Source organism: Triticum dicoccoides, chromosome 1A, assembly GCF_002162155.2.
Source record: "Triticum dicoccoides isolate Atlit2015 ecotype Zavitan chromosome 1A, WEW_v2.0, whole genome shotgun sequence".
Taxonomy (NCBI): Eukaryota; Viridiplantae; Streptophyta; class Magnoliopsida; order Poales; family Poaceae; genus Triticum; species Triticum dicoccoides.
Genome location: NC_041380.1, coordinates 41248847 through 41257579, shown reverse-complemented (window position 1 = coordinate 41257579; position 8733 = coordinate 41248847).

The following is an 8733-nucleotide window of genomic DNA, read 5'->3' as shown; positions in this document are numbered from 1 at the left end:
GTTGGTGGCGGTGGAGCGGGGGAGGGTGCGGGGGGGGCCGGGTGCTCGTCGGTGGCGGTGGAGCGGGGGAGGGTTGCAGTGGGTCGTCGGCGGCGGTGGAGCTAGCGGGGGAGGGTGCGGGTGGGATCGAGATGGAGGGGGATCAAGATCGAGATGGAGGGGGAATCGAGATCGAGATGGAGGGGGATCGAGATCAAGTGTCCTCATGAATTCAAAAAGTGCCCATGAAATTTAAAAATATTCATGATATCAAAAAGTGCCCATGAAATACAATCGAGAAATGAAGACTACGATTTAAATGCAATCGATCTTAGCTAGCTATCTCTTCACAATCTTCTTGCCCTTCTTTCTCGCAAATGGAGTTCTTCTATGGAACGGATGTCCTTTAGGTAGGGTGGTCCTGCTTCTTCTTGTGGTGTGTGCTACTACTTCATCGTCATCGTCATGTTCGATCTTCGGGTCGCCGTACTTGTCGAAGTCTTGCTCATTGGCTACTCCATCCATTCCGATGATCTTGCTTTTGCCTCTCCTCACGACAACACGACTGGGCTTTGACGGGTCGGTAATGAAGAAGCATTGGTCCACTTGGGAAGCCAGTACCCATGGCTCATTTTTCGCGGTTACGTTTGCGCCCGCGGTCTTGGATTTGGCTTCGGGTATAACCATGGTGGTGAAATACCGGTCTTCTTTTAGGACGCTCTTGGCCCATCTGACACGGAACATCGGGACCTTCTCTCCAGCGTAGCTCAGCTCCCAGATCTCCTCGATCCTTTCGTAGTATCTATCCTTGTCGTTACCGGTGTAGGATTCCATCGCTACCCCGGAGTTCTGATAACCATCTCTCTTCATGTCCTTGTCCTCGGTGTAGAATGTGTAGCTGTTGATATCGTACGCCTCATAGGTCATCAAGTTGTGCTCGGCGCCCTGTGACAAGGCGAATATGAGTTGTTCTTCCGCGGAAGAATCCTCATGTAAAGGGTACAACAGAAGCTTCTGCTTGAACCAACGTGTGAAACATGAGTTGTGCTCTTTGAGTATATCTCCGTCCGTCCTTTGTTGGCCTCGGTCATTGTACGTCTTCTCAATAAAGGTTTTGTGCTCTACCACCCAAGGATCGACCACGTCTATGTGTTGTAGCGCGACTAGGTTTGCTCTTTCAAAGTCGGCGAGTCGACCCTCGAAGTCGACATGCATTTCGCGGCGACCCTCACGGTGACCCATCCAGCGAGCCTGCCGAGGTGCCTGTTGACGGGCAGACCAACGGGGTTCTCGATGCCTAGATAATTCGTGCAGTAGGAGATGCACTCTTCGGTCAGAAAGCCCCTGGCTATACTTCCCTCTGGACGTGACATGTTGCGAACGTATCCTTTGATGACACCACTCATCCTTTCGAATGGCATCATGCTGTGCAGGAACGTCGGCCCGAGTTGGATGATATCCTCCACGATATGGACCAGCAGATGCACCATAACGTCGAAGAATGCGGGCGGGAAGTACATCTCAAGCTCACATAGTATCACCACGATCTCTTCCTGTAGCCTTCTGAGTTGCCTCACGCCAATCGACTTCCGAGAGATGATGTCGAAAAAGTTGCATAGGCCAAATAGCGTTTCACGAACGTGCGCGTCCATGATCCCACGGATTGCAACTGGAAGTATCTGCATCATCAGCACGTGATAGTCGTGAGACTTCATCCCGCTGAACTTTTGCTTCGCTGGGTCTAGGTATCTGCTTATCTTCCCCGCGTAACCATAAGGAAGTTTTACTCCTAGGAGGCAGGTGAAAAACTGCTCGATCTCCTCCTAACTTAGAGTGAAGCACGCGGGAGGGTAGTCATTTCCGGTCTTCTTGGCCTTTTTGCCTTTGCGACAACTTTCTGTGTCCTGCTTCGCCTCATCATCATCATTAGCATGAAGCTCCTGCCTAATGCCCATTGATTTCAAGTCTGCCCTTGCTTTCGGCCCATCTTTGGTCCTCTCTGGCATGTTGAGCAGGGTACCAAGCAGACTCTCGCACACGTTCTTCGTGATATGCATGACATCAAGGCTGTGAGGCACACAGTGGATCTTCCAGTACGGCAAGTCCCAGAAAACAGACCTTGTTTTCCATACCTTCAGCAGCGGCTCTGGCGCCTTTCGCTTCTTTCCCGGCTCTGGCGCCTTTTGCTTCTTTCCCGGCAATGGGCAGTCTTTCCAATTTTTCAACAGCTCGTCTATTTCCTCGCCGCTCCTCGTACACGGGCGTTTTCGGGGTTCGGTTTCACCATCGAACAGATCCTTGCGTTTCCTCCACGGGTCATCGTCGCGAAGCCACCTTCGATGTCCCATGAACACGGTTTTCGAAGACTCGGGATCTCTATCTAGCTAGCGATACATTGTGTCATCCATGCACCTTACGCATCCAGAAAATCCGTGGACTACCTGCCCCGCGAGATATCCATAACCGAGATAGTCGTGCACCGTCGTGAGTAGTGCTGCTCTCATAGGGAAATATTCTTTCTCTGTGGCGTCCCACGTATTGGCTGGCGTTTTCCACAGTGTGTCTAGCTCCTCCTTCAGCAGCCCCAGATACAGATTGATGTCGTTCCCTGGTTGTTTCGGCCCTTCAATTAGCATACTCATGTGAATGTACTTCCTCTTCATGCACAACCAGGGGGGAAGGTTGTACATCCACACAAACACAGGCCAGGTGCTATGTATGCTTCTCTGGCTGCCAAACGGATTGACTCCATCGGTGCTCGCACCCAGCACGATGTTCCTTGGATCCTTCCCAAATTCTGGGTATTCGAAGTTCAACGCTTGCCACTGGCTCACATCCTTAGGGTGACTCAGCATCTTGTCTTTTTTATTTATCTCTGGATCATTTCTGTCATCTTCCCGCTTCTTCTCCTCCCTATCCGCGTGCCAACGCAGGAGCTTTGCTACCTTAGGGTCCGCGAAATACCGCTGCAGACGAGGAGTGATCGGAAAGTACCACACCGATTTTCGAGGAGCTATCTTCCTCTTCTTGTATCGAGTGACGCTGCACACCGGACATATGGTAGACTCCGCGTGCTCGTCCCGATAAATGATACAATTGTTCATGCACACATGGTATTTCACGTGCGGTAAATCCAGAGGACACACGATTTTCGTCGCCTCCTCGAAACTGGTCGAGCAATTGTTCCCCTTGGGAAGACGTTCGTGCCAGAATGACATGTTCTCGTCGAAGCATGCGTCGGTCATTTTGTGTTTTACCTTCATCTCCAGAGCCATGAGCGTTGCTTTCGGGCGGGTATCCTCGGGCCAGCATCCTTCATACAATGGAGTAACCGCGTCTATCTCCAGTTGATCCAGCTTGGCTTTCTCTCGGGCGGCAGCTCTTGCGTTATCCGTCTGCTTGAGAAGCAGCTCTTGAATATGAGGGTCCTGCACCCAGCCTCCATCGTCGTCTGCTCCGGCATCTTCATCTTCATGATCATGCCCTTCGTCTTGATCTTCCTCATCATCATGTACGACATCTTCAACATGATGACTGTGTACAGCATCACCGTCGTGATCATGTCCTGGAGATTCTTCGTCTTCTCGCCCGCCCTTCCCGCGGTGGTACTTGTCTTGTTACCCTTCCTCATTTCTTGCCCGGCCCCCATGGACGACTGCATAGTCATCTTCATCACCTTGCCACCAATAGCCATCCATGAAACCACGCAAGAGCAGGTGGTCCCGCACCTGCCCGGAATCCGGGTCCGCAATAAGGCTCTTCAGCTTGCATCTTCTACACGGACATCTTATCTCCGTCTCGTTCTTTTGAAGCATCTCGGCCTTCGCGGAGCTCAAAAACCTATTCACGATGCCTTCAGTCATCGTGCGGACCATGGTCGCCTGCGGGGTAGAGCAAAATGATATTTTAGAACCAAGAAAAATTTTGGCATGACCTTCCCTAAAAATAGGACCAAAAAGAATGCATAGTGCCAAAATTCTCGCCGAAACGGAAATGAATCAAAACATTCCGGCAAAATATTGGCAACTATCGCATTTAAAATACCAATACCTTCAACCACAAACATATATGCAACACCACAAACACATGCAACACTACAAACATACATAGATCTAGCTAGGCCACAAAAAGTGCATGTGCACGTTGGTGGAGCGAGCTAGGGAGAAAAAAAGTAGACATAATGAAGATAGCTTTCTCCTTACTTACCTATCAAAAAAGGTAATTTCACCACTTAATTTTGATGAATCTATGGTGGAAATGAGGTGAGGAGGAGGAGGCAGCCGAAAGCTTGGAGAAGGAGGTGGAGGGAATGAAGTGGGGAAAGTGAGTGGGTAGGTGTGGGGCTGTCCAAAATATCTTGTTGGGGTCCCAGGTTACTAATGGCGTACCACCAGCAAATGCGCCATTAGTAACCCTGGTTACTAATGGCGCACCTGCAAGTGGTGCGCCATTAGTAGTTTTGCAAAAAAGTAAAAAAAATATACTAATGGCGCACCGGGTAATAGTGCGCCATTACTAGTTTAAACTACTAATGGCGCACTGTGAAACGGTGCGACATTAGTAGTTTTGCAAAAAAACGAATATTTTTTTTTACAGTAATGGCGCACTGTCTGCCTGGTGCGCCATTACTAGTTAGAACTAGTAATGGCGCACATCGACCTGATGCGCCATTAGTTTGTATGGAAAAATGGAAAAAAAATTAATACTAGTGGCGCATCCTATTTCTGGTGCGCCATTAGTGTCTTCCACACTAATGGCGCATCACCAACCGGTGCGCCATTAGTATATAGTAGTGGCGCACTGCTTCCATGGTATACCATTAGTATCAATCCTATCTATAGCCCTTTTCCTAGTAGTGTTGCTATTGCTTTCTTCATGACTTATACATGTTCCTATGACTATGAGATTATGTAATTCCCGTTTACCGGAGGAACACTTTGTGTGCTACCAAACGTCACAACGTAACTGGGTGATTATAAAGGTGCTCTACAGGTGTCTCCGGAGGTACTTGTTGGGTTGGCGTATTTCGAGATTAGGATTTGTCACTCCAATTGTCAGAGAGGTATCTCTGGGCCCTCTCGGTAATGCACATCACTTAAGGCTTGCGAGCATTGCAACTAATGAGTTAGTTGCGGGATGATGTATTACAGAACGAGTAAAGAGACTTGCCGGTAACGAGATTGAACTAGGTATTGAGATACCGACTATCGAATCTCGGGCAAGTAACATACCGATGACAAAGGGAACAACGTATGTTATTATGCGGTCTGACCGATAAAGATCTTCATAGAATATGTGGGAGCCAATATGAGCATCCAGGTTCCGCTATTGGTTATTGACAGGAGACATGGCTCGGTCTTGTCTACATAGTTCTCGAACCCATAGGGTCCGCACGCTTAACGTTTCGATGATAGTTATATTATGAGTTTATGAGTTTTGATGTACCGAAGGTTGTTTGGAGTCCCGGATGTGATCACGGACATGACGAGGAGTCTCAAAATGGTCGAGACATGAAGATTGATATATTGGAAGCCTATATTTGGATATCGGAAGTGTTCCGGGTGAAATCGGGATTTTACCAGAGTACCGGAGGGGTTACTGGAACCCCTCGGGGGTTAATGGGCCATAGTGGGCCTTTGTGGAGAAGAGGAGAGGCGGCTAGGGCAGGGCCGCGCGCCCCTCCCCCCTAGTCCGAATAGGACAAGGAGAAGGGGGCGGCGCCCCCCCCTTCCCTTCCTCTTTCCCCCTCCACTCCTAATCCAACAAGGAAAAGGGAGGGAGTCCTACTCCCTGTAGGAGTAGGACTCCTCCGGGCGCGCCCCCTCCTGGCCGGCCGCACCTCCCCCTTGGTCCTTTATATACGGGGGCAGGGGGCACCCTAGAGACACAACAATTGATCGTTTGATCTTTTAGCCGTGTGCGGTGCCCCCCTCCACCATAGTCCACCTCGATAATACTGTAGCAGTGCTTAGGCGAAGCCCTGAATCGGTAGAACATCATCATCGTCATCACGCCGTCGTGCTGATGAAACTCTCCCTCAACACTCGGCTAGATCGGAGTTCGAGGGACGTCATCGGGCTGAACATGTGCTGAACTCAGAGGTGTCGTACGTTCGGTACTTGATCGGTCGGATCGTGAAGATGTACGACTACATCAACCGCGTTGTGCTAATGCTTCCACTTTCGGTCTACGAGGGTACGTGGATAACACTCTACCATCTTGTTGCTATGCATCACCATGATCTTGCGTGTGCGTAGGAATTTTTTGAAATAACTACGTTCCCCCAACAATGAGATGTTGTGCGTGCGCTGTGGTGGGACCGGGCACATCGCTCGGAAGTGTGAGGCACGGCGGAGTCCATCGCCGGTGGTGTCGTTGGGTCGTTCTTCATTGGGGACCGGCGCATGTTTCACCCCCCCCCCCCCCGCGCGTGTGGATTGCATGCCTGCTCCCGCACCGGCTGTGCTGCCACCGCCCCCGCCGGGGCCACAGCCGTCGTGCTCGTGCGCGCAGATTGGGCAGGCCGTGGAGCTAGGTGGTTCGGGAGGGCTCCGTGGAGAGCGTGGGGAGTCCGAGCTTCTCTGTGCCCTTCGAGCCTGTCGGTGAGGTCCGGGCGGCATTGCCGAAGCGCCGCCCGGCCGTGGATGCCGTGGAGTGCTATTACATGGAGGAGGTGGAGGATCTTTAGATGATGGAGGAGTTGTCCAAGGCGGTCGTTGTGACAATCACGGGTACCAGGCCGGCCGTGCACCTGGCGGCAGCGGCGGCCGTGCTGCACGAGGAGTTTCATATTGGGCCTGCGAACATGTTGATTCATGCGTTCTTCCCGAAGGATTTTTTGGTGTTATGCCGGGAGCAGAGTACTCGTGACAGGATGGTGTTGCAGGGAGGTCTATCGCCGTCGTCGTTGGTAGGGTTCACATTGTCTCTACGACCGTGGTTGAGGCAGGCGCAGTCCACCGGAGCAACGTTGTCGTTTCTTGTGCCGATTGCGCTGGTGGGGGTGCCGGCACACGCGTGGACGAGGCGGGCGGCCAACTCCGTGATCCATGGCCTGGGGCTGGTGGTTGGAGTGGTGGACAGCACGGCGAGGAGGCATGACATGTCGACCTACAAGGTTTGGTTGCGGACTGATCGGCCAGATTGCATTCCGGAGCAGCGACGTCTGTTCATCGAGCCGCGTTGGTGGCGGGGCAGGATCCGGCCGCGTGCGGCGAGGGCGTCCATGTCGTGGTACAACATTCGTATCATCAAGTTGGTTGAGCCTATGGTGGATGAGGACGATGATCCCGAGCTATTGCCGCCGCCGAGCCCGCCGCCGCCGACGGATGGGGGTGTGGCTGACGGCAGAGGGCGTCCAGGCCATGGTGGAGATGTTGGTGGGCCGGCTGGGTCGTCGCCGTCGGCGGTATGCTCCTCGACGGCGCCGCCCCCGGCGGCGGGTCAAAGTGGCGTCCAAAATAAAGCAAAGCTGAGTCACCAAAGGGAGCATGACATGCAGATAAGGCAGGTAGGTGGGGTCGCGAAATCTGTAGCTGGCGGGCAGTGCTTGTCTGTCGGGGCTGTCGGGCCAACGGTCGGGAGCCAGGTGCCCAGTGAGGTCAGGACAGCCTGGTGGAGGGTTCTGGAGCGGCCCACCTGGTGTCGTCATGTGCATCGGGATTGGGGTTGGAGAGGCGTGAGGCTGGTGGGTTGGTGCGGCATGAGGCGGATAGCTTTGCCTTGGGATCGCCGCCATTAGTCACGCTTCCCCGTTGGCGTTCGGGGGACCCATAGAAGCAGTTGGGATCGACGCTGAATGTCTCCGTGCTAGGGGATCGTAATGATTGGAATGTTGTGGTCGGCACGATGGAGTTGCTGATTGGGTCGTGGCTGGGGTCTGGCTTGTTGTCGGGCCTAGTGGCGGGAAGCAATGGGGGTGCGGTACCCGATGACTGCCAGCCGCGGCAGGATGGGACTGTTGGCATGCAGTCGGGATACAATGATTGCCAGCCGAGGCAGGATGGGACTGATGCCATGCAGACGATGGGGGAGCGACAGTTGGCAGTTGTGGATTGCCAGCAGGGGTTGGATGGGACAGATCTCATGCAAGCAATGGGGGCACGGCAATTGGTAGTAGAGGATTGCGTTGTGCCAGAGGTTAGCTTTTCAGGGGAGGAGTCGGATCTGGTGGCAAGGTCTGAGATGCCCGTAGGCAGGTGCATGCATGGGATTTTTTCCAGGTTAGTTTATCGGAGAACAAGGAGCCGCATGCAGGCGACGTGCCGCCATGCACACCCGTGGCTGTTGGTCGGGAGGGAGCTGGGCATGAGGATGTGGTGCGCCTATGTGAGAGCATGTGCAAGTCTTTGGCACCCATTTTGATGAGGCCAGATGCACGCATGCAAGATGTGCATGATCAGAAGCCCTGGAAGAAAAGGGAGTTGGATATCACCCCTAGGCAGAGCGCTAGGATTGCAAGGCATGGGGCAAGTAAACCTCAGCATGTGATCATTCGGAGGCTCTGCTTGGTGCATGAAGGGGAAATCATATCATATGAAGCTCTCAGCATGTACATGCAGTTGTTCTCTCGCCCGTTGTCGGATGTTCACATTGCGGCCGTGCTGGCTCTGTTTGGGTGGGAGTCGCCGGCGGCACCTGTTCTAGATGCATCTCTCGTGGAGGCCACGGTGGCCTAGGAGGGGAGTACGGGTGGAATACGTAGGATGTTGTGATGTGTGCACTGCCCATGAAAGTAATCATGTGGAACGTGAG